This window comes from Callithrix jacchus, chromosome X (genome assembly GCF_049354715.1).
Source record: "Callithrix jacchus isolate 240 chromosome X, calJac240_pri, whole genome shotgun sequence".
In the NCBI taxonomy this organism is placed as follows: domain Eukaryota; kingdom Metazoa; phylum Chordata; class Mammalia; order Primates; family Cebidae; genus Callithrix; species Callithrix jacchus.
In genome coordinates, this window is record NC_133524.1 from 124,913,623 (window position 1) to 124,940,634 (window position 27,012).

Below are 27,012 nucleotides of genomic sequence, written 5' to 3' on the forward strand. Positions count from 1 at the left end.
CGGAGACCAGCAGTGCTAGAGGAAGGCAGAGAAGAAGGAGGCTAAATCTGAGCTGGACCTAGAGATTCAGGCAGAATTTGGAGAAGCTGACTTGCCAGGTTGAGGGGAGTTGTGGCAAGAATGATGTCAGTGAAGGTGTAAATACGGGAATCTACAAGGTGTTGGAAGTCAGTGACAACTTTAAAAAAAATTAATTTCAAACTTAAATGTTGCGTGAATACTACAGAGAACTCCCATGCATCCTTTATCCAGGTTCAGCAATTTTTAACATTTTGCCTCATTTGCTTTCTCTCTGCCGCTCTCTCTTATCTGTCACACACACACAGACACACACACACACACACACACACACACACACGTTAATCAGCTTTGTTTGGGGAGGCAAATAGCATGGTAGCTAAATGTACTGACTATATATTTATTTAAATATATACACATATATGTCACATATAGAATTTATTGTATATAATTAATTGCTATATATGACATAGAAATTTATATATCATGTTCGATATATTTATATACAATTTATTTTTATGAACCCATTAAAGGTAGATCACATACATCAATTCCTTTTACCCCTTAATACTTCAGTTTGTGTCTCCTAAGGACAAAAATATTCTCTTAGATAACCACAATACAGTTATTAAAATCAGGAAATTTAGCATTGTTATTTTTATCTCATCTGCAGTTCATATTCTAATTTTGTCCCAGCAATGGCAGTTACCGCATTTTTTGGCATTTTTTCCATAAGTTATTGGAGTACAGGTGGTATTTGATTACATAAGTTCTTTAGTGGTGATTTGTGAGATTTTGGTGCATTCGTCACCCAAGCAGCATACACTGCACCCTAATTACAGTCTTTTATCCCTTGCGGCCCTCCCACTCTTCCTCCCAAGTCCTCAAAGTCCATTGTATCATTCTTATGCCTTTGCAACCTCATAGCTTAGCTGCCACATATCAGTGAGAACATAAGGGTGTTTGGTTTTCCATTCCAGACTTACTTCACTTAGAAGAATAGTCTCCAATCTCATCCAGGTCACTGCTAATGCTGTTAATTCATCCCTTTTTATGGCTGAGTAGTATTCCCTTGTATATACACCACAGTTTCTTTATCCACTTGTTCACTGATGGCCATTTGGGCTGGTTCCACTATTTTGCAATTGAGAATTGTGCTGCCATAAACATGCGTGTGCAAGTATATTTTTCATATAATGACTTCTTTTCCTCTGGGTAGACACCCAGTAGTGGGATTGCTGGATCAAATAGCAGTCCTACTTTTAGTTCTTTAACGAATCTCCGCACTGTTTCCACAGTGGCTGTACTAGTTTACATTCCCACCAGCAATATAGAAGTGTTCCCTGATCACTGCATCCACGCCAGTATCTACTGGGGTTTGTTTGTTTGTTGTTGTTGTTGTTGTTATGGCCATTCTTGCAGGAGTAAAGTGATATCGCATTGCGGTTTTGACTTCTATTTCCCTGATCATTAGTGATATTGAGCATTTTTTTTCATATGTATGTTGGCCATTTATATATATTCTTTTGAGAATTGTGTATTCAGGTACTTAGCCCACTTTTTGATGGGATTGTTGGTATTTTTCTTACTGATTTGTTAGAGTTCATTGTAGATTCCGGATATTAGTTCTTTGTTGGATATATAGACTGTGAAGGTTTTCTCCCACTCTGTGGGTTGTCCATTTACTCTGCTGACTGATCCTTTTGCTGCACAAAAGCCCTTTTAGTTTAATTAAGTCCCAACTATTTATCTTTGTTTTTATATTGCATTTGATTTTGGGTTCTTGTTCATGAAATCCTTGCCTAAGCCAATGTCTAGAAGGGTTTTTCCAAAGTTATCTTCTAGAATTTTTATAGTTTCAGGTCTTAGGTGTAGGTCCTTAATCCATCTTGCTTTGATTTTTGTATAAGGTGAGAGATAAAGATCCAGTTTCATTCTCCTACATGTGACTAGCCAATTATCACAGCACCATTTGTTGAAAAGGGTGTCCTTTCCCCACATTATATTTTTGGTTGCTTTGTCAAAGATCAGTTGGCTGTGAGTATTTGGGTGTATTTCTGGGTTCCCTATTCTGTTCCATTGGTCTATGTGCCTAATTTTATAACAGTACCATGCTGTTTTGGTGACCATGACTTTATAATATAGTGTGAAATTAGGTAGTGTGATACCTCCAGATTTGTTCTTTTTGCTTAGTCTTGCTTTGGCTATGAGGGCTCTTTTTTGTTGTTGTTGCATATGAATTTTAAAATTGCTTTTTTCTAATTCTGTGAAGAATGACAGTGATATTTTGATGGGGATTGCATTGAACTTGTAGATTGCTCTTGGCAGTATGGTCATATTCACAATATTGATTCTACCCATCCATGATCATGGGATGTGTTTCCATTTGCTTGTGTCACCTATGGTTTCTTTCAGCAGTTTTGTAGGTCTCTTTGTAGAGGTCTTTTGCCTCCTTGGTCAGGTATATTCCTAACTATTTTGCTTTTTGCAGCTATTGTAATATGGGTTGAGTTCTTGGTTTGATTCTCAGCTTAGTTGCTGTTGGTGTATAGAAGAGCTATTGATTCGTGTACATTAATTTTGCTTCTGGAAATTTTGCCAAATTCTTTCATCAGGTTTTAAGTTCTAGAAGCTTTTTTTGGAAGAGTATTTAAGGGTTTTTTAGGTATACAATCCTACTATCAGCAAACAGTGACAGTTTGACTTCTTCTTTACCAATTTCAATATCTTTGTTTCTTTATCTTGTGTGATTGCTCTGGCTAAGACTACCAGTACTATGTTGAAGAGGAGTAGTGAGAGTGGGCATCCTTGTCTTGTTCCCATTCTCAGAGGGAATGCTTTCAATTTTTCCCCATTCAGTATTATGTTGGCTGTGGGTTTATCATAGATGGCTTTCATTACATTAAGATATGTCCCCTGTATGCTGATTTTGCTGAGAGTTTTAATCAGCAAGGGATACTGGATTTTGTCTAATGCTTTTTCTTAATCTATTGAGATGATCATGTGATTTTTGTTTTTAATTCTGTTTATGTGGTGTGTTTCACTATTGACTTGTGTATGTTAAGCCATCCCTGCATTCCTGGTATGAAACCCACTTTGGCATGGTGGATTATATTTTCGATATACTGTTGGATTCAGTTAGTATTTTGTTAAGGATTTTAGCATCTATGTTCATCAAGGATATCGATCTGTAGTTTTCCTTTTTGGTCATGTCCTTTCCTGGTTTTGGTAATAGGGTGATGCTGGCTGCATAGAATGAATTAGAGAGGGTCCCTCCCTTCTTTCTCTATCTTGTGGAATAGTGTCAAAAGGATTGGTACCAATTCTTTTTTAAATGTCTGGTAGAATTCTCCTGGGAATCTGTCTGGTCCTGGACATTTTTTGCTGGTAATTTTTAAATTATCACTTCAATCTCAGTGCTTGTTATTGGTCTGTTCAGGGTATCTAATTCTTCCTAATTTAAGCTAGGAGGGTTTTATTTTTCCAGGAATTTATCCATCTCTTCCAGGTTTTCTAGTTTATGTGCATAAAAGTGTTCATAGTAGCCTTGAATGATCATTTATTTGTGTTTCAGTGGTGTCAGCTGCATTATCTCCTGTTTCATTTCTTACCGAGGTTATTTGGATTTTCCCTCTTCTTTCCTTGGTAAATCTTGCTAACGGCCTATCCATTTCATTTATCTTTTCAAAGAACTGGCTTTTTGTTTCATTTATCTTTTGTATTTCCTTTTTTTCTAATCTGATCTTGGTAATTTCTTTTCTTCTGTTGGTTTTTGGTTTGGTTTGTTCTTGTTTCTCTAGTTCCTTAGGTGTGACCTTACAATGTCAATTTTTGCTCTTTCAGTCTTTTTGATGTAGGCTTTAGGGCTATGGACTTTCCTCTTAGCACCAGCTTTGCTGAATCCCAGAGGTTTTGATAGGTTGTTTCATTATTATCGTTCACTTCAAAGAATTTTTAAATTTCCATCTTAATTTCACTTTTAACCGAATGCTCATTCAAGAGAAGGTTATTTAATTTCCCTGTATTTGCATGGTTTTGAAGGTTTATTATTATAATTATAATTATTATACTTTAAGTTCTGAGATACATGTGCAGAATGTGCAGGTTTGTTACATAGGTATACATGTGTCATGGTGGTTTGCTGCACCCATCAACACGTCCTCTACATTAGGTGTTTGTCCTAAGGCTATCCCTCCCCTAGTACCCCACCCCCAACTGACCCTGGTGTGTGATGTTCCCCTCCCTGCATCCATATGCTCTCATTGTTCAACTCCCACTTATGAATGAGAGTATATAGTGTTTCGTTTTCTGTTCCTGTGTTAGTTTGCTGAGAATAATGGTTTCTAGCTTCATCCATGTCTCTGCAAAGGACATAAATTTATCCTTTATTAAGGCTGCATAGCATTCCATGGTGTATATGTGCCACATTTTCTTTCTCCAGTTTATCATTGATGAGCATTTGGGTTGATTACATGTCTTTGTTATTGTAAACAGTGCTGCAATAAACATACATGTGCATATGTCTTTATAGAATGAATTATAATCCTTTCAGTATATATACCTAGCAATGGGATTGTTGGGTCAAATAGTATTTCTGGTTCTAGATCCTTGAGGAATCGCCATGCTGTCTTCCACAATGGTTGAACTAATTTACACTCCCACCAACAGTGTAAAAGTGTTCCTATTTCTCCACATCCTCTCCAGCATCTGTTGTCCCCAGATTTTTTGATGATCGCCATTCTAACTGGTGTGAGATGGTATCTCAATGTGGTTTTGATTTGTATCTCTCTAATGACCAGTGATGATGGGCATTTTTTCATATGTTTGTTGGCCTCATGTATGTCTTCTTTTGTAAAGTGTCTGTTCATATCATTCACCTACTTCTTGATGGGGTTGTTTCTTTCTTGTAAATTTGTTTAAGTTCTTTGTAGATTCTGGATATTAGCCCTTTGTCAGATGGATAGACTGCAAAAATTTTCTCACATTCTGTAGGTTGCCTGATCACTCTGATTTATTTTGCTGTGTAGAAGCTCTTTAGTTTAATTTGGTTTAAGTTGTCAATTTTGGCTTTTGTTGCCATTGCTTTTAGTGTTTTAGTCATGACATCTTTGCCCATGCCTATGTTCTGAATGATACTGCCTAGGTTTTCTTCTAGGGCTTTTAGGTCTTATGTTTAAGTTTTTAATGCATCTGGAGTTAATTTTTGTATAAGGTATAAGGAAGGGGTCCAGTTTCAGTTTTCCCAGCACCATTTATTAAATAAGGAATACTTTCCCTTGCTTGTTTTTGTCAGGTTTGCCAAAGATTGATGGTGGTAGATGTGTGACATTATTTCTGAGGCCCCTGTTCTGTTCCATTAGTGATATATCTGTTTTGGTACCAGTGCCACACTGTTTTGGTTACCATAGCCCTGTATTATAGTTTGAAGTCAAGTAGTGTGATGTCTCCAGCTTTGTTCTTTTTGCTTAATATTGTCTTGGCTAGACAGGCTCTTTTTTGGTTCCACATGAAATTTAAAGTAGTTTTTTTCTAATTCTGTGAAGAATGTCAATGGTAGCTTGATGGGGATAGCATTGAGTCTATACATTACTTTGGACAGTATGGCCATTTTCACAATATTGATTCTTCCCATCCATGAGCATGGAATGTTTTTCCATCTGTTTATGTCCTCTCTTATTTCCTTGACCAGTGGTTTGTAGTTCTCTTTGAAGAGGTCCTTCACATCCCTTGTAAGTTGTATTCCTAAGTATTTTATTCTCTATAGCAATTGTGAATGCGATTTCACTCAGGATTTGGCTCTCTGTTTGTCTATTATTGGTGTATAGGAATGCTTGTGATTTTTGCCTATTGATTTTGTATCCTGAGACTGTTGAAGTTGCTTATCAACTTCAGGAGATTTGGGGCTGAGATGATGGGGTTTTCTAAATACACAATCATATCATCTGCAAACAGAGACAATTTGACTTCCTCTGTTCATATTTGAATACCCTTTATTTCTTTTTCTTGCCTGATTGCCCTGGCCAGAACTTCCAATATTACATTGAATAGGAGTGGTGAGAGAAGGCATCCTTGTCTTGTGCCAGTTTTCATTTCCAGCTTTTGCCCATTCAGTATGACATTGGCTGTTGGTTTGTCATAAATAGCTCTTAATATTTTGAGATATGTTCCATCAATACCTAGTTTATTGAGAGTTTTTAGCATTAGGCACTGTTGAATTTTATTGAAGGCCTTCTCTGCATCTATTGAGATAATCATGTAGTTTTTGTCATTGGTTATGTTTATGTGATGGATTACATTTATTGATTTATGTATGTTGAACTAGCCTTGCATACCAGGGATGAAGCTGACTAAATCATGATGGGTAAGTTTTCTGATGTGCTGCTGGATTTGGTTTTCCAGTATTTTACTGAGGATTTTCACATTGATGTTCAACAGGGATATTGGCCTGAAATTTTCTTTTTTTATTGTGTGTCTGCCATGTTTTGGTATCCAGATGATGCTGGCCTCATAAAATGAGTTAGGGAGGAGTTCCTCTTTTTCTATTGTTTGTAATAATTTCAAAAAGAATGGCACCAGCTCCTCTTTGTACCTCTGGTAGAATTTAGTTGAGAATCCATATGGTCCTGGGCTTTTTTGGCTGGTAGGCTATTAATTACTTTCTCAATTTCAGAACTTGTTATTGGTCTATTCAGAGATTTGACTTCTTCCTGATTTAGTCTCAGGAGGGTGTATGTGTGCAGGAATTTATCCATTCCTTCTAGATTTTCTAGTTTGTTTGCGAAGAGGTGTTTATAGTATTCTCTGATGGTAGTTTGTATTTTTGTGGGATCAGTGGTGATATCCCCTTTATCATTTTTTATTGTGCCTATTTGATTCTTCTCTCTTTTCTTCTTCATTAGCCTGGCTAGTGGTCTATTTTGTTGATCTTTTCAAAAAACCAGCTCCTGGATTCATTGATTTTTTTGAAGGGTTTTTCGTGTTTCTATCTCCTTGCAGGTTTTTTGGTGCTGATTTCTAGTTTTATTTTACTGTGATCTGAGAAAGAGCTTTACATAATTTCAATTTTCTTAAATCTATTGAGGCTGATTTTATGGCCTATCATGTGGTCTATCTTGGAGAAAGTTCCATATACTGTTGTATAGAAAGTGTATTCTGTGGTTGTTGGGTGGAATGTTCTGTATATATCTGTTAAGTCCATTTGTTCCAAGGCATAGTTGTATCCAGTGTTTCTTTGTTGACTTTCTGTCTTGATGACCTGTCTAGTGCTGTCAGTGAAGTATTGAAGTCCCCCAATACTATTGTGTTGCTGTCTATCTCATTTCTTAGGTCTAGTAGTAATTGTTTTATAAGTTGGGAGCTCCAGTGTTAGGTGCATATATATTTAGGACTGTGATATTTCCCTGTTGCACAAGGCCTTTTACCATTATATAATGTCCCTCTTTGTCTCTTTTAACTGCTGTTGCTTTAAAGTTGTTTAGCTGATATAAGAATGGCTACCCCTGCTCACTTTTGGTGTCCATTTATATTACTGCCTTTTCCCAGCCCTTTACTTTATGTCAGTCCTTATATGTTAAGTGAGTCTCCTGAAGGCAGCAGATAGTTGGTTAGTAAGTTTTTATCCATTCTGCAATTCTGTATCTTTTATTTTTTATTTGGGCTCTGGGGTACATGTTCACATCGTGCATCCTGCAGGACTGTTGCATAGGTATATATGTGCCGTGGTGGTTTGCTGTCTCCATATCTCCATACCCCCCAACCATTGCCTACATCAGGCATTTCTCCCGGTGTTATCCCTCCCCCTCCTCCCCTCGCCCCATTTCCCTCTTCACCCACCCCCACCTAGCCCAGTGAGTGTTGTTTTTTTTCCTGTGCCCAAGTGTTCTCATTGTTCATCAACCGCCTATGAGTGAAAACATGGGTGTTTGGTTTTCTGTTCTGTGCCAGTTTGCTGAGAATGATGGTTTCTAGGTTCATCCATGTGTCTACAAAGGATACAAACTCATCATTTTTTATGGCTGCATAGTATTCCATAATGTATATGTGCCATATTTTTTTGTCCAGTCTATCACTGATGGGCATTTGGGTTGGTACCAGGTCTTTGCTACTGTAAACACTGCTGCAATGAACATACATGTGCATGTGTCTTTATAGTAGATCGATTTATAATCCTTTGGATATATACCCAGTAATGGGATTGCTGGGTCAAATAGAATTTCTATTTCTAGATCCTTGAGGAATCACCACATTGTCTTCCACAATGGTTGAACTAATTTACACTCCCACCAACAGTGTAAAAGAGTTTCTATTTCTCCACATCCTCTCCAGCATCTATTGTCTCCAGATATTTTAATGATCACCATTCTAACTGGCATGAGATGGTATCTCAATGTGATTTTGATTTGCATTTCTCTAATGACCAATGATAATGAGCATTTTTTCATGTTTGTTGGCCACATATTTGTCTTATTTTGAAAAGTGTTGGGGAACGGGGGAAGATGGCACTGTAGAAGCAACTCAGGATGGCAGCTCTCAGTGAAGATGCAGAGGGTGAGTTAACGCCGCATTTCCAGATGGATCTTTGTTGCCCACAGAACGGGGAAATTCCCAGATGTAGGAGAGACATGGGATGCCAGCACAGCTGTCTCGGCTGGTGCTGCCGTTTTGACCAGCGCCGCAGCGCGGCAGCACGCTGCACAAAATGCACTGGTCTGGGTGCCCTGTTAAACTGGCAATTTCAGATTTGGGAGGGCAATTAGCATATTCACCTGATTAAACAGGACTTGGACAGTGAGCAAGGCCAGGAGATTCCCAGGAAGTGAACTGTGAGCTGGCGCAGTGGGTCGCTGCACAGGAAATCACACAGATCCCAATGCCCTTTCAGCAGGTGACTGAAACAGCTGGGAGAGAGTCAACCGTTCAACTTAAAATAAACAAAAGAGCTCTGAGGCAGGGAGCCAGGTGATCAGGCAAGATGGGTCCCACCCCCAAGGGACAAACAAAATGGCGATTCGAAACGCTCGGGGTTGAGAGTTTCACTGCAGATACAGCTGAACTCAGGACAGTGCAGCTCAGTGGGGGAGGGGCATCTGCCATTACTGAGACATTCCACCCTACTGAGGTGCTCTCCCATTGCTGACGCAGCCTGCCGTTGCCGAGGCAACCCGCCATAACAGAGAAACTCCACCAACAGGGCAGAGCCCATGGCAATAGGGCAGACCCCACGGCAGCAGGGCGGAGCCTCAGAAGGCAAATAGTGACTAAACTGCCTCCTAGTTGGGCAGGAGAGTGTGACAGATACTCATAAATAAAGCCCTAACTCCCCAAGACAGAGCATCTGAGAAAAAGAAGTTTTATAAGTTCTGCTGCAGCAGACTTAAACGTACTTGCCTAGCAGCCCTGACTGAACAATGGAGCTCATGCCTCAGCTCTTGAGCTCCTATAAAGTATAGACCGTCTTCTCAAGCAGCTCCCTGACCTCCGTATACCCAAAGAGTCAACTCAAAAAGGACTGATCAGACTGACATTTGGTGGGCGTCATTCTGGGACAAAGATAGCCGAAGAAGAAACTGTTAGCATCCCTCACTGTTCCGCAGCTGCTACAGGTGTACCCCAGGCAAGCAGGGCCTGGAGTGGACCTCAGCAGTCTTACAGCAGAGGGACTAGACTGTTAGAAGGAAAACTAAGAAACAGAAATACTTCATCATCAACAATCTGGGCCGCCACTCAGAGACTCAATAGAAAAATCAGCAACTACTCAGATGACACGTGGATAAATCCACAAAGATGGGAAGAACCCAGTGCAAAAAGGAGGAAGACACCCAAAACCAGAACACCTTGCCTCCTACAAAGGACAAAAACTCCTCATCAGCAAGGGAACAAAGCTGGATGGAGAATGAGTGTGATGAAATGACAGGAATCAGACTTCAGAAGATGGGTAATGAGAAACTTCCGTGAGCTAAAAGAACATGTTCTAAATCAATGCAAAGAAACTAAGAACCTTGAAAAAATATTCGAGGAAATAATAATAAGAATGGACAACTTAGAGAGGAATATGAATGAATTGAAGGAGTTGAAAAACACAACACAAGAACTTCGTGAAGCATGCACACGTTTCAACAGCCAAATTGACCAAGCAGAAGAAGAAATATCAGAAGTCGAAGATCAACTCAATGAAATAAAATGAGAAGCCAAGATTAGAGAAAAAAGCACAAAAAGGAATGAACAAAGTCTCCAAGAAATGTGGGACTATGTGAAGAGACCTAACCTACGTTTGATAGGTGTACCTGAAGGGGACGAAGAGAATGAATCCAAGCTGGAAAATACTCTTCAGGATATTATTCAGGAAAATTTCCCCAACCTAGCAAGGCAGACCAATATCCAAGTCCAGGAAATACAGAGAACACCACAAAGATATTCCGCAAGAAGAGCAACCCCAAGGCACATAATCGTCAGATTCACCAGGGTTGAAATGAAAGAGAAAATGCTAAGGGCAGCCAGAGAGAAAGGTCGGGTTACCCACAAAGGGAAACCCATCAGACTCAGAGCAGCTCTCTCTGCAGAATCCCTACAAGCCAGAAGAGAGTGGGGGCCAATATTCAATATCCATAAAGAAAAGAACTTTCAACCCAGAATTTCATATCCAGCCAAACCGAGCTTCATAAGTGAAGGAAAAATAAAATCCTTTGTGAACAAGCAAGTACTCAGAGATTTTGTCACCACCAGGCCTGCTTTACAAGAGCTCTTACAGAGGCAATACACATAGAAAGGAACAACTAGCACCAGCCATTCCAAAAATATACCAAATGCTCAAGAGCATCAACAAAATGAAGAATCTGCATCAACTAATGGGCAAAACAGCCAGCTAGCATCAAAAGGGCAGTGTCAAATTCACACATAACAATATTAACCCTAAATGTAAATGGGCTAAATGCACCAATCAAAAGACATGGACTGGCAAATTGGATAAAAAGCCAAAAGCCATCAGTGTGCTGTATCCAGGAAACCCATCTCACAAGCAAGGATACAAAAAGGCTCAAAATAAAGGGATGGAGGAAGATTTACCAAGCAAATGGACAGCAAAAAAAAAAGCAGGAGTTGCAATTCTCATCTCCAATAAAATAGACTTTAAAGCAACAAAGATCAAAAGAGACAAAAAAGGACATTACATAGTGGTAAAAGGATCGATACAAAAAGAAGAGCTAACGATCCAATATATATAAGGACCCAATACAGGAGCACCCAGATATATAAGGCAAGTTCTTAATGACTTACAAAGAGACTTAGACCCCCACACAATAATAGTGGGAGACTTTAACACTCCACTGTCAATATTAGACAGGTCAACCAGACAGAAAATTAACAAGGATATCCAGGACTTGAACTCAGACCTGGAACAAGCAAACCTGATAGACATTTACAGAACTCTGCACCCCAAATCCACAGAATATACATTCTTCTCAGCACCACATCACACCTACTCTAAAATTGACCACATAATTGGAAGTAAAGCACTCCTCAGCAAATGCAAAACAACTGAAATCATAACAAACAGTCTCTCAGACCATCCTGCAACCAAGTTAGAACTCAGAATCCAGAAACTAACTCAGAACTGCACAGCTTCATGGAAACTGAACAACTGGCTCTTGAATGTTGACTGGATAAACAATGAAATGAAGGCAAAAATAAAGTTCTTCGAAACCAATGAGAACGAAGACACAACATACCAGAATCTCTGGGACACATTTAAAGCAGTATCTAGAGGAAAATATATAGCAATAAGAGCACATATGAGAAGAGTGGAGAGAACCAAAATTGACACCCTATCATCAAAATTGAAAGAGCTAGAGGAGCAAGATAAAAAAAACTCAAAACCTAGCAGAAGACAAGAAATAACTAAGATCAGAGCAGAACTGAAGGAGATAGAGACACGAAAAACCCTTCAAAAAAATCAATAAATCCAAGAGCTGGCTTTTTTGAAAAGATCAACAAAATAGACCACTAGCCAGACTGATAAAAAAGAAAAGAGAGAACAACCAAATAGACACAATAAAAAATGATAAAAAGGAAATCACCACAGTTTCCACAGAAATTCAAACCATCATCAGAGAATATTACAAACAACTCTATGCGCATAAACTAGTAAACCTGGAAGAAATGGATACATTCCTGGACACCTGTGTCCTCCCAAGCCTAAACCAGGAGGAAGCCGAAACTATGAATAGACCAATAACAAGGTCTGAAGTTGAGGCAGCAATTAAGAGCCTACCACACAAAAAAAGCCCAGGTCCAGATGGGTTCACAGCAGAATTCTGCCAGACACACAAAGAGGAACTGGTACCATTGCTTCTGAAACTATTCCAAATAATCCAAAAAGAGGGAGTCCTTCCCAAATCATTTTATGAGACCAACATCATCCTGATACCAAAACCCGGCAGAGACTCAACAAGAAAAGAAAACTTCAGGCCAATATCCATGATGAACATAGATGCAAAAATCTTCAATAAAATACTGGCAAGCCAATTGCAACAGCACATCAAAAAACTTATCCATCATGATCAAGTAGGATTTATCCCAGGGATGCAAGGCTGGTTCAACATACACAAGTCTATAAATGTAATTCACCACATAAACAGAACCAAAAACAAAAACCACATGATTATCTCAATTGATGCAGAGAAGGCCTTTGACAAAATTCAACAGCCCTTTATGCTCAAAACCCTCAATAAACTCGGTATTGATGGAACGTACCTCAAAATAATAAAAGCTATTTACGACAAGCCAACAGCCAATATCATACTGAATGGGCAAAAACTGGAAGCATTCCCTTTGAAGTCCGGCACTAGACAAGGATGCCCTCTCTCACCACTTCTATTCAATATAGTACTGGAAGTTCTAGCAAGAGCAATCAGACAAGAAAAAGACATAAAGGGTATTCAAATAGGAAAGGAGGAAGGCAAATTGTCTCTATTTGCAGACGACATGATAATATATCTTGAAGACCCCATCACCTCAGCCCAAAAACTCCTGAAACTGATAAGCAACTTCAGCAAAGTCTCAGGATATAAAATCAATGTGCAAAAATCACAAGCATTCGTCTACACCAATAACAGACTTAAAGAGGGCCAAATCAAGAAGCAACTGCCATTCACAATTGCTACAAAGAGAATAAAATACCTAGGAATACAACTTACAAGGAATGTAAGGGACCTCTTCAAGGAAAACTACAAACCACTGCTCAACAAAATAAGAGAGGACACAAACAGATGGAGAAACATTCCATGCTCATGGTTAGGAAGATTCAATATTGTGAAAATGGTCATATTGCCCAAAGTAATTTACAGAATCAATGCTATCCCCATCAAGCTACCAATGACCTTCTTCACAGAACTGGAAAAAAACACCATGAACTTCATATGGAACCAAAAGAGAGCCCGCATAGCCAAGTCAATTCTAAGCAAAAAGAACAAAGCGGGAGGCATCACGCTATCGGACTTCAAACTATACTACAAGGCTACAGTAATCAAAACAGCATGGTACTGGTACCAAAACAGAGATATAGACCAATGGAACAGAACAGAGGCATCGGAGGCAACACAACATATCTATAACCATACAATCTTTGATAAACCTGACAAAAACAAGCAATAGGGAAAGGACTCCCTGTTTAATAATTGGTGTTGGGAAAACTGGCTAGCCATGTGCAGAAAGCAGAAACTGGGCCCCTTCCTGACACCTTACACTAAAATTAACTCCTGATGGATTAAAGACTTAAACATAAGACCTGGCACTATAAAAACCCTAGAAGAAAATCAAGGCAAAACCATTCAGGACATAGGAGTAGGCAAGGACTTCATGAACAAAACACCAAAAGCATTGGCAACAAAAGCCAAAATAGACAAATGGGACTTAATCAAACTCCACAGCTTCTGCACAGCAAAAGAAACAGTCACTAGAGTGAATCGGCAACCAACAGAATGGGTAAAAATTTTTGCAGTTTACCCATCTGACAAAGGGCTGATATCCAGAATTTACAAAGAACTCAAACAGATTTACAAGAAAAAAACAAACAAGCCCATCCAAAAATGGGCAAAGGATATGAACAGACACTTTACAAAAGAAGTCATACATGAGGCCAACAAACATATGAAAAAATGTTCATCATCACTGGTCATTAGAGAGATGCAAATCAAAACCACATTGAGATACCATCTCATGCCAGTTAGAATGGCGATCATCAAAAATCTGGGGACAACAGATGCTGGAGAGAATGTGGAGAAATAGGAACACTTTTACACTGTTGGTGGGAGTGTAAATTAGTTCAACCATTGTGGAAGACAGTGTGGCGAGTCCTCAAGGACCTAGAAATAGAAATTCCATTTGACCCAACAATCCCATTACTGGGTATATATCCGAAGGATTATAAATCGTTCTACTATAAGGACACATGCACACGAATGTTCATTGCAGCACTGTTTACAATAGCAAAGACGTGGAACCAACCAAAATGCCCATCGATGAAAGACTGGTCTGGGAAAATGTGGCACATATACACCATGGAATATTATGCAGCAATCAAAAATGATGAGTTCATGTCCTTTGTAGGGACATGGATGAATCTGGAGAACATCATTCTCAGCAAACTGACACAAGAACAGAAAATGAAACACCGCATATTCTCACTCATAGGCGGGTGATTAAAATGAGAACACATGGACACAAGGAAGGGAGTACTACACACTGGGGTCTATTGGGGGGAATAGGGGAGGGTCAGCAGAGGGGGAGCTGGGGAGGGATAGCATGGGGAGAAATGCCAAATGTGGGTGAGGGGGCAGAAGGCAGCAAAACACACTGCCATGTGTGTACCTATGCAACTATCTTACATGTTCTGCACACGTACCCCAAAACCTAAAATGCAATAAAAAGTTTAAAAAAAATGTGTCTGTTCATATCCTTTGCCCACTTTTGAATGGGTTTGTTTGTTTTTTTCTGTAAATCTGCATTAGTTCTTAGTAGATTCTGGATATCAGCCCTTTGTCAGATGGGTAGATTGCAAAAGTTTTTTCCCATTCTGTTGGTTGCCATTTTACTCTAATGATTGTTTCTTTTGCTGTGCAGAGGCTCTTAAATTTAATCAGGTTCCATTTTTCTATTTTGGTTTTTGTTGCCATTGCTTTTGGCGTTTTAGTCATGAAGTCCTTGCATGTTCCTTGTCCTGAATGGTTTTGCCTAGGTTTTCTTCTAGGGTTTTTATGGCATTAGTTCTTATGTTTAAATCTTTAATCCATCTGGAGTTAATTTTTGTATAACGTGTAAGGAAGGGGTTCAGTTTCAGCTTTCTTTATGGCTAGCCAGTTTTTCCAACACCATTTATTAAATAGGAAATCCTTTCCCCATTGCTTCTTTTTGTCTGGTTTGTGAAGGATCAGAGGTTGTAGATGTGTGGCATTGATTCTAAGGCCTCTGCTCTGTTCCATTTGTCTATATCTCTGTTTTGGTACCAGTCCCATGCTGTTTTAATTACTGTAGCCTTGTAGTATAGTTTGAAATCAGGTAGCATGATGCCTCCAGCTTTGTTCTTTTTGCTTAGGATTGTCTTGGCTATGCAGGCTCTCTTTTGGTTCCATATGAAGTTTATAGTGGTTTTTTTCCAGTTCTGTGAAGAAGGTCAATGGTAGCTCGATGGGGATAGCATTGAATCTATAAATTACTTTGGGCGGTATGGCCATTTTCACAATATTGATTCTTCCTCACCATGAGCATAGAATATTTTTCCATCTCTTTGTTTCCTCTCTTATTTCCTTGATCAGTAGTTTGTAGTTCTCCTTGAAGAGATCTTCTACCTCCTTTGTTAGTTGTATTCCTAGGTATTTTATTCTCTTTGTGGCAATTGTAAATGGGAGTTCACTCATGATTCGGCTCTCTGTTATTGGTGTATAGGAATGCTTCTGATTTCTGCACATTGATTTTGTATCCTGAGACTTTGCTGAAGTTGCTTATCAGCTTAAGGAGGGTTGGGGCTGAGACAACGGGGTCTTCTAAATATATGATCAAGTCGTCTGCAAATAGGGATAATTTGACTTCTTCTTTTCCTAATTGAAAGCCCTTTATTTCTTTTTCTTGACTAATTTCTCTGGCTAGAACTTCCAATACTATATTGAATAGGAGTGATGAGAGAGGGCATCCTTGTCTAGTTCCAGTTTTTAAAGGGAATGCTTCTAATTTTTTCCCATTCAGTTTGATATTGGCTGTGAGTTTGTTGTAAATAGCTTTTATTGTTTTGAGATATGTCCCATGTATAGCTGGTTTATTGAGAGTTTTTAGCATAAAGAGCTGTTGAATTTTTGTCGAAGGCCTTCTCTGCATCTATTGAGATAATCATGTGGTTTTTGTCTTTGGTTCTGTTTATGTGGTGAATCACGTTTATAGATTTGTGTATTTTGAACCAGCCTTGCATCCCCGGGATGAAGCCTACTTGATCATGGTGGATAAGCTTTTTGATGTGCTGTTGGATTCGGTTTGCCAGTATTTTACTGAAGATTTTTGCATCAATGTTCATCATGGATATTGGCCTGTAGTTTTCTTTTTTAGTTGTGTCTCTGCCAGATTTTGGTATCAGCATGATGTTGGTCTCATACAAAGAGTTAGGCAGGATTCCCTCTTTTTGTATTGTTTGGAATAGTTTCAACAGGAATGGTACCAGCTCGTCTTTGTATGTCTGGTAGAATTCAGCTGTAAACCCGTCTGGACCTGGCCTTTTTTTGGTCAGTAGGCTATTAATTGCTGCCTCAACTTCAGACCTTGTTATTGGTCTAGTCAAGATTTCAACTTCTTGGCTTAGTCTTGTGAGTGTGCAAGTGTCCAGGAATTTATCCATTTCTTCCAGATTTACTTGTTTATGTGCATAGATTTGTTTGTAATAATCTCTCATGGTAGTTTGTATTTCCGAGGAATCAGTGGTGATCTCCCCTTTATTGTTTTTTATTGCATCTATTTGATTCTTTTCTCTTTTCTTTTTTATTACTCTAGCTAGAAGTCTGTCTATTTTGTTGATCTTTTCAAAAAACCAGCTCCTGGATTTATTGATTGTTTGAAGGGTTTTTTGTGTCTCTGTCTCCTTCAGTTCTTCTCCGATCTTAGTTATTTCTTGTCTTCTGTGTGCTTTTGAGTTTTTTTTGATCTTGCTCCTCTAGCTCTTTCAATTTTGACAATAGGGTGTCAATTTTAGATCTTTCCTAGTTTCTCACATGAGCATTTATTGCTATAAATTTCCCTGTAGACACTGCTTTAAATGTGTCCCTTAGGGTCTGGTATGTTGTGTCTTCATTCTCATTGGTCTCAAATTACATTTTTATTTCTGCCTTCATTTCATTGTTTATCCATTCAGGAGCAAGTTCTTCAGTTTCTATTTGACTGTGCAGTTTTGAGTGGTTTTCTTTAATCCTGAGTTCTAATTTGATTGTGCTGTGGTCTGAGAGACTGTTTGTTATAATTTCCGTTCTTTTGCATTTGCTGAGGAGTGATTTACTACCAATTATGTGGTCAATTTTGGAGTAAGTGCAATGTGGTGCTGAGAAGAATGTGTATTCTGTGGATTTGGGGTGGAGTGTCCTGTAAATGCTATTAGGTCTGCTTGGTCCAAATCTGCGTTCAAGTCCTGGATATTCTTGTTGACTTTCTGTCTCATTGATCTAATATTGTCAGCGGAGTGTTAAAGTCTCCCACTATTATTGTGTGGGAGTCTAAGTCTCTTTGTAGGTCTTTAAGAATTTGCTTTATGTATCTGGGTGCTCCTGCATTGGGTGCATAAATATTTAGGATAGTTAGCTCTTCTTCTTGCACTGATCCTTTTACCATTATATAATGCCCTTATTTGTCTCTTTTTATCTTTGTTGGTTTAAAGTCCATTTTGTTTTTGTTTTTGTTTTTTGAGACAGAGTTTCGCTCGTTACCCAGGCTGGAGTGCAATGGCATGATCTCGGCTCACCGCAACCTCCACCTCCTGGGTTCAGGCAATTCTCCTGCCTCAGCCTCCTGAGTAGCTGGGATTACAGGCCCACGCCACCATGCCCAGCTAATTGTTTTTGTATTTTTAGTAGAGATGGGGTTTCACCATGTTGACCAGGATGGTCTCAATCTCTTGACCTCATGATCCACCTGCCTCGGCCTCCCAAACTGCTGGGATTACAGGCATGAGCCACTGTGCCCAGCCTGAAGTCCGTCTTATAAGAGACTAGGATTGCTACCCCTGTTTTTTTTTGCTTTCCATCTTCCATCCCTTTATTTTGAGTCTATGTGAGTCTTTGCATGTGAGATCAGTCTCCTGAATACAGCACACTGATGAGTCTTGACGTTTTATCCAGTTTGCCAGTTTGTGTCTTTTGATTGGGGTGTTTAGGCCATTTACATTCAACGTTAATATTGTTATGTTTTAATTTGATCCTGCCATTTTGTTACTGGCTGGTTGTTTTGGCCATTAATTGACGTGCTCCTTCATTGCATCATTATTCTTTACCATTAGGTACATTTTTGCAGTGGCTGGAACCGGTTCTTCCTTTCCCTGTTTAGTACTTCCTTCAGTAGCTCCCGTAAGGCAGGTCTTGTAGAGACAAAATCTCTCAGCAATTGCTTGTTCATAAAGGATTTTATTTCTCCTTCACTTATGAAGCTTAGTTTCACCAGATATGAAATTCTGGGTTGCAAGTTCTCTTCTTTAAGGATGTCCAATATTGGCCCCCACTCCCTTCTAGTTTGCAGGGTTTCTGCTAAGAGATCTGCTGTGAGTCTGATGGTCTTTCCTTTGTGGGTGACTCGACTTTTCTCTCTGGCTGCCCTTAGGATTTTTTCCTTCATTTCAGCCCTGGTGAATCTGACAACTATGTGCCTTGGGGTTGCTCTTCTGAGAAATATCTTTTTGGTGTTCTCTGTATTTCTTGTATTTGAATGTTGGCCTGCCTTGCTAGGTTAGGAAAGTTCTCTTGGATAATATCTTGAAGATTGTTTTCCAACTTCATTCATTCTCCCCGTCACATCCAGGTATGCCAATCAAGCATAGATTAGGTTTTTTTACTTAATCCCATAGTTCTTGGAGGCTTTGTTCCTTTTTTTTCACTCCTTTTTTCTCTAATCTTGCCTTCTAATTTTATTTCATTGATTTGATCTTCTATCTCTGATATCCTTTCTTCTGCTTGATTGATTTGGCTGTTGAAACTCGTGTATGTCTCCTGAAGTACTCGTGCTGTGTTTTTCAGCTCCATCAAGTTGTTTATGTTCTTCTCTAAGCTGGTTATTCTAGTTAGCATTTCATCTATCCTTTTTTCAAGATTCTTAGTTTCTTTGCATTGGGTTAGAATATGGTCTTTTAACTTAGGGAAGTTTGTTATTACCCACCTTCTGAAGCCTGCTTCTGTCACTTTATCAGATTCATTCTCTGTCTTTTTTTGTTCCCTTGACGGTGAGGAGTTGTGATCCCTGGGAGAAGAGGTGTTCTGTTCTTTGGTGGTTTCAACCTTTTTGCCCTAGTTTTTTCCCCATCTTCGTGGATTTATCTCCCTTTAATCTTTGAAGTTGGTGATTTCAGGAGGAGTCTCCAAGTGGACTTTTTTTTTTTTTTTTCCTATTGAGGTTGGAGCTGTATCTTTTTTGGCCTGTAGAAGGTGTTGCTGGGCTCTCTCAGGTTCAGTCAGGTTGTTGGGTGGGCGTTCCTTCCCCGGAGTTTGTTTGCAGGTGAGATTGGCCCCGCCTTCCCAATGGCATCTCTCCCAGAGCGGGACGATCCGTCCCGTCCCGTCCCGTCCCGTCCCGTCCCGTCCCGTCCCGCTCCCGTTAGTCCAAACTCCCGGCCAGGTCCCTGCGACAACTTGCCGAGACAGGCGGTAGCCGCTGCTCAGATTTGCATCGAGTACCCACGGCGCCCCACAGCCTGGCAGGGCCCCCCGTGGACCGTAGGTTGCAAGAGGAATAAGGCAAGCACAGGATCCGAAACGGAGCTCCGAGGGGATTAAGTCCCCTGACCCTCCGAGCCACACGTTTCACCCCATCTTGATTTGCTCCCCTGGGCGGCTGTCGCCCTGCGGCTCCTTCCCTGGGCCCAATTCTAGTGCCCTATCAGTCCCACAGAAAACAACCTGGCACCTCGTTTGGAAACTTGAAGTCCTCCAGCCCTCTGCGTCTCATTCGCTGTGAGCTGCATTCCAGCGCTGGCTTCTCTTGGTCATCTTGGCGCCCCACTCTCAACACCTTCCAGTAGTTTTCTACCTTCTGTATCTTTTAAGTGGAACATTTAGGCTCTTTACTTTCAATGTTAGTATTGAGATGTGAGGTAGCATCATATTCATCACACTATTTGTTGCCTTTGTACCTTGCTTTTTTTTGTTTGTTCTTGCTTTTTGACTTGCATTTTTGTTTTATAAGTCCTGTGTTATTTATGCTTTAAAGAGGCTGTTTTGATGCATTTCCAGGATTTGTTGCAAGATTTAAAGCTCCTTTTAGCACTTCTTATAGTGGTGGCTTGGTAGTGGTGAATTCTCTCAGCATTTGTCTGAAACAGATTTTATCTTTCCTTCATATATGTGAACATATATTAGTTTCACTGGATACAAAATTCCTGGCTGATAATTGTTTTGTTTGAAGAGTTTAAAGATAGGGCCCCAATCCCTTCTATCTGGTAGGGTTTCTGCTGAGAAATCTGCCATTAATCTGATAGGTTTTTCTTTTTTGGTTACCTGGTGCTTCTGTCTCACAGCTCTTAAGATTCTTTTCTTCATGGTAACTTTAGATAACCTGACGACAGTGTGCCTAGGTGATGATCTTTTTGTGATGAATTTCCCAAGTGTTCTTTGTGCTTTTTGTATTTGAATGTTTAGGTCTCTAGCAAGGCCAAGGAAGTTTTCCTTGATTATTTCCAAACTTTTAGATTTCTTTTCCAAACTTTTAGATTTATTTTCTTCCTCAGGAACATCAATTATTCTTAGGTTTGATTGTTTGTTTAACATAATTCCAGACTTCTTGGAGGCTTTGTTCATATTTTCTTATTCTTTTTTCTTTGTCTTTTTTGGATTGGGTTAATTTGAAGACCTTTTCTTCAAGCTCTGAATTTCTTTCTTCTGCTTGTTCAATTCTATTGATGAGACTTTCCAGAGCATTTTGCATTTCTCTAAGTGGGTCCATTGTTTCCTGAAGTTTTGATTGTTATTTATTTATGCTATCTATTTCCTTAAATATTTCTCCTTTCACTTCTTGTATCATTTTTTGGACTTCCATACATTTGGCTTCATCTTTCTCTGGTGCCTCCCTATTTATTAGCTTAATTACTAACTTCCTAAATTCCTTTTTTGGTAAATCAGGGATTCCTTCTCACTTTGGGTCCATTGCTGGTGAACTAGTTTGATTTTGGGAGGGATGTTAAAGAGCCTTGTTTTTTCATGTTACCAGAGTTGGTTTTTTTGTTCTTTCTCATTTGGGTAGTCTCTGTCAGAGGGAAGGGCTAGGGCTGAAGGCTGTTGTTCAGATTCTTTTGTCCCATGGAGTGTTCCCTTTTTGTAATACTCTCCTCCTTTTCCTAGGGATGTGGCTTCCCGTGAGCCAAGCTGCAGTGATTGTTGTCTCTCTTCTGGGTCTAGCCACCCAGCAAGTCTACCCAGCTCTGAGCTGGTACTGAGGATTGTCTGCACAGAGTCCTGTGGTGTGAACTGTCTATGAGCCTCTCAGCTGTGGATACCAGCACCTGTTCCAGTGGAGGTGGCAGGGGTGAAATGGACCCTGTGAGGGTTTTTAGCTTTGGTGGCTTAATTTTCTATTTTTGTGTTGTTTGGCATCCTGCTGGGAGGCGGCGCTTTCCAGAGAGCATCAGCTGTGGTAGTATGGAGAGGAACCGGCAGTGGACAAGATTATATGCCCTTTGTCTTCAGCTACCAAGGTGTATATAAGGCCCATCAAGTGAGGCCAGGGCTAGGTATGTCTGAGGTCAGACTCCCTTTGGGCAGTTCTTGCTGCAGCGGAGTATTTGGGGTGTCTCCCAGTCCTGCAAGAGCAGTCTCCTCCTTCAGCGGGTCTGTGGATCCTCTCAGGATTGCTGGTTTGTTCTTGCAGTTGATCTGGAGCTAAAATTCACAATGTGAGCCTCCACACGCTGCTCTCTCTGTCCATTTCAGGGCTGCAGTCTAGTCCTGCCTCCCATCTGCCATGATTGTATTGTGTCTCTTCAGTTATCACATTTGATTCTTCCAGTATGAAAACCAGCCTAGCATCATGCATTACATTGAATTATGGCCCTTTAATCTCAAATGGTTCTATAGCCTTTCTTTGTATATCATAACACTGACGTCTTTGAAGAGTATAGGCCTGTTATTTTATAGATCATTCCTCAATTTTGGTTTGTCTGATGTTTACTTATGATTGGATTCAGGCTATTTATTCCCATCCAGAAAATTACATAAATGACATGTTCTATTCAGACCATAATATTTGAAGGATATAACATCTACCTGTGATATTGATTTTGATCACCCAGTCAAGTTCCACTGTATACTCTCTTTCAATGCAATCCATGAAGAAACACTGAAACTACGCATATATCTATTTACTCATCAAAATTTCCCCTGCCATAGTTAGGATCTATTGATGATTCTGTACTATGATGGCAGCAAAATGGTGATTTTCAGTTCTACTATTCCTTCCACAGATATTAGCTTTCTACTTTAAGAAAGAGCCCTTCTTTCTCCTCATTTGTTTGTTTATCTATTTATTATTGGTGCACACTAGTGGTTCCTACACCCAGCTCTGCCATTCACAATAGGGATGAGCTAAAATATTATGACAGAAACCTTCAGAAGTTTCAATCATATACAAAAGGTTTTAGCTTTTGTAAGAGGTAAACAAAGCATGAGTATCCAGAGGTAAAGGGGAAAACAGCTAGTAAACCTATAGAAAATCCTGGTCGTGTGTTAAATCAGACATAACGCCCATTATATCCAGCTATTTGTGGTAATAAACCCAAAATTCAAACGAAAGCACTTCATTATTTACTTAAAAACACTGCCCCCATTTAAATGTAGCATCTCAATTTTCAACCACTAGCTCAGCAAGGATTGTTCCAGGAACCTTGTTTTGTCAAAAAAAAAAAATGAATTCAGCTAAATGCATTGTGACAGTTGGATTTCTTACAGCTCCAGAAATAGATATACATTCTTGGGGTGGGTTGGCAGAGAGTGAGGGATTGGACTGCAAGAGGCGGTAATTAATCTGATAAAAAAATCATTCAAACTGTGAAAAAATTAATCCTGCTGAGATTTCAGGGTGTGCTCACAGTTCAGTTAGGGGTTGTACAAATCACATCAGCCACACTGAGACACTTCAGCAATTAAGATCTGATGAGACCCGGGGGATACTTTGTTATCTTTAGATTTAAAAATCAGGACTGTAAATCCAAAGAGCACTTTACAGACCAGGGGATTTGGAATTGGGTTTATACAAGTCATGTGAGGACTATGCACACAATTTCTTCATTAAAGCATACAGAGAAGGCCATATTTTCCCAAGTGTCTTTATTTTTCCCTTTTATTTTATCCCCTTCCTAAAGCTGAACTGAAATGTAAGTCCCTTTGGTCACAGTTTGGGCAGGCCAGGTAATTTGGGCCGGCCAGGTAAATTTTTGATTACCTTCTGCTGAATCCCTCTCACAGAGGGGCTCTAAAGCAAGAATTACCTTACATTTTCTGAAACTGAAAATGCCATTTGTGGTTAAAAAAAGGCCAGTACCAACTTTGACTCATGCTGTCTTACAAAGGAGTTTTATGCACCTAAGATGTAAAAAGTTTTCAGGGAGACATGGTCTGTATGAGAAAATGTTGAAATGTTTTGGAAATATCAATAGTTTGTGGTCCCAAGAAGATAGTTTTTTAAACGATCTCATTCCAGAAAACTCAGAACACAGGGCTGATATAAACATATATAAAAAATAGGGATTTCTTGGCACTTATTTTATCAGACTTTGGTTTATATTTAAGCCTTTTTGGAAAAGGGACAAATGCTGGTTTCAAGGTAACAATTATAACAGGTTTACATGAAGAATTCAAGTTTTAAAAGTCAAAAGTATATTTTCTAATTTCAAACTGTATGATGGATCAGTCATTCCATTGAAATGATTCTTTTGTACTAACAAAGCCTGACTTTCTGAGTTCTTCCACGATGAGAACCTTGAATATTTAGTTGGTAACCAAGTAGTGAGTTCATTGCCTTTTGGGGAGAATTTCAGTTTTTCAGTCTAAATTTCAGAATTTAGACCCTGCCAGGTCTAAAACAGAGGAGTGTGGGCTGTTGTGCACAAACCACCCACAGCGTGCTTTAAAGAACTATTGACATGTTGGAGACACAAGATTCAAATTTGCTATTAAGCTGCTATAATATTGTTCAATTTCTGAAATGGCTTTGTGATCTTTAGAATGATGGGATTTCTCATACAGCTCTTTGGCCTTGAAACATACTTATTCACAACATTTGTCATATGCAGCGACATTCAACTACAGCAGAGTAAATAGGTTTAAAACCATGAGTTCCGCCTGCTGGAATGCTTTATCATTATGCCTTGGCATCCTCAAATGCAATAAATGTGGAAATTCGGAATTGAAGGGCTTGATTTCCAGTCTCATTGGCCTCTCTCCCTTTGAATTAATGTGCTGCCATTGAGTTCAGCAATAAAGCACCTCATGCTAACAGAGAGAAAATATCAACTTTCTTCCTGTGCATATGTGAATTTGGCAAAATATCAGTAAGAAGGCAATATAAAAGTAAAAATGATTTAGCTGTCGTGAATATGAGAAGGTGAATTTAATGCATAACTAACGCCCTGCAGAATTTGTGGTTCTGGCATATTGGGGGAGGTAAAACATTAATTGAATTAAGCTTTGGAAGAAAACCATTTTTCAAGTGATAAAAGCAAAGCAGAATTGCAGATATTTTTCTCGAAGTAATGTTACATTTAAATCACCTTATCATCATCATCATCAACAACAAAGAATTGCTGTTTAAAATTTTCTGTTTCTAGGCATGAAAAGTATAGCGAAGAAATTATCTGTATTATCCCATTACTAGCTCTAATGGTCTTGACTCGTTCCTCTCTTCTTCCAGTGTGCTACTCCTGATAGCTGAAGCCATCTGTAGAGTGAGCCACAAGCTCTGAGACCAACTTGATCCTCATAAAGGAAGGAACTAAAAGAACAATAGTTCCAAGGGTCCAGCCGATGATCTTTCTGGCTCCAATGTGTTTGGCAAAAGTTTCTAATCATCTGCAACTTTCGTTTCCCCTTCTTCTTTTAAGTTTCAAAAGCACATAACCCAGTTGTCAGCTACCAGGCTTCCATCTCACCAAGTGTCTTCTGGTGTCCATGTATGTATATTTCCTCCTTCCAAACTGTACAGTGCTATTCTCCTCCACCTTTCCAGGATAACTATGCCCTTGATGAATATTCTCGAGGCTGACCATTTACTGAACTGCTTCGTGCACTAGCTCTTGCTGGAATGGAGTTGAGTCTGTTGCTGAGTTGGGATCACCCCAACATGCTGGCTTAATTTCCATTTCCTGATCTCTTGCCTGGCCAACCTGCTGTCTTCTAACATTTCTAACACCATTTCATATATTCACAACTTTGGGCATAAGCTGGCTTGCATGACCAACTATTTGCCTTATGTATCCTGGGGAAAAGTCACTTCTTAGTTTTTCTTCCTCTACCTCCTATTAAATACCATTTCCCTTGTCTTTTTCCCCCAGACCGCTTTTCTTGCTACCTATCCAAGTTGTGACTTTATTCCCCTGTAAGAATATGAGCTCCCTAGGATCAGAAATCTTGTATCCCCAAAACATAGCATAGCAGGTACTCAATAAATATTTGCCAAAATATTATTTGTTTTAAGCAATTTTTGACATATTTATTTATTTCCTCTCTGTCTCATCTACTGAAAAGATCTTTTGACAATTATAAGTCTAGACTAGCACACAGAAACTGGTACATAATAGGAGCTCAAAGAATGTTGAATGAGTAAAAATACATTTTTCCAGTGAAATACACCTCAGATGGGTAGAAATATGCATTAATATACAAAAGGTCAGAGCAGGTGGCCTAAGAAAGCCTGTATTTCAGGAGAATTATAGGCATGTAAAGTATATAAAATGTATTTCTAAAATTCCTACAGGTGATCAAAGGCTAGGGCTGGGATGATACTGTGAAAAGCAAGACAATCCCCTTGGACACAAAATATCAGGGGGCAGCAAAAGACTCAGAATTAAGATGACTAACATTTTAAAGCAATATTTTTCAAAATCAAATTAATGTACAAATACATGGTGAACAAAATATAAAAATGTTCAATAAAGACAGCAACAATGTAGTATCTAGCCATATTAGAGCCTGAGGCAAAAGAACAAAATAGGAAAATTGATTATAATCTATGTTGTCTCCTGACTTCTAAAGATTATGGATCCCAAGCAAAAGGCAAAACTAGGTTGCCACATGAGAAGGTAAACTGTAAAAGCCCAGAGGAAAGTAAAACTGCTCTCTATAAGAGAGGGGGTAGAGGTGGAATAGCATCTAGGAGAGGGCAGGACAGCAGAGAAGCTGGAGAGACAGGAATAGTAGAGGAAGGAGGAAGGGAAAGACCAGGAGAAAATCAGATAGGAAAAAACTTTGAGTGAGATATGTCCAATAAGGGAATCAGATTAAATTTCCCTCTGTTATGGACAGTGTAACCCAGTCTTCCGTTTCCCCATGAAATATTCAGCAGAATGCACATTTCCCTTCAGTGCTTTGAGAAGTGGATTTATTTCATGGGATAAATGACAGAGTTCTGTGTTTTGTCTCAGGAAAGGCACAGGCCAGGAGCAGACTATTCAAGGAGGATAGTCTGTTCCTTCCTCATTTAATCAGTCACCAAGTTCTATATTATCTACTTAAATATTTCTTGATTCTGTCTACTTCCTTATGCTTCTACTGCTACCATCACCTT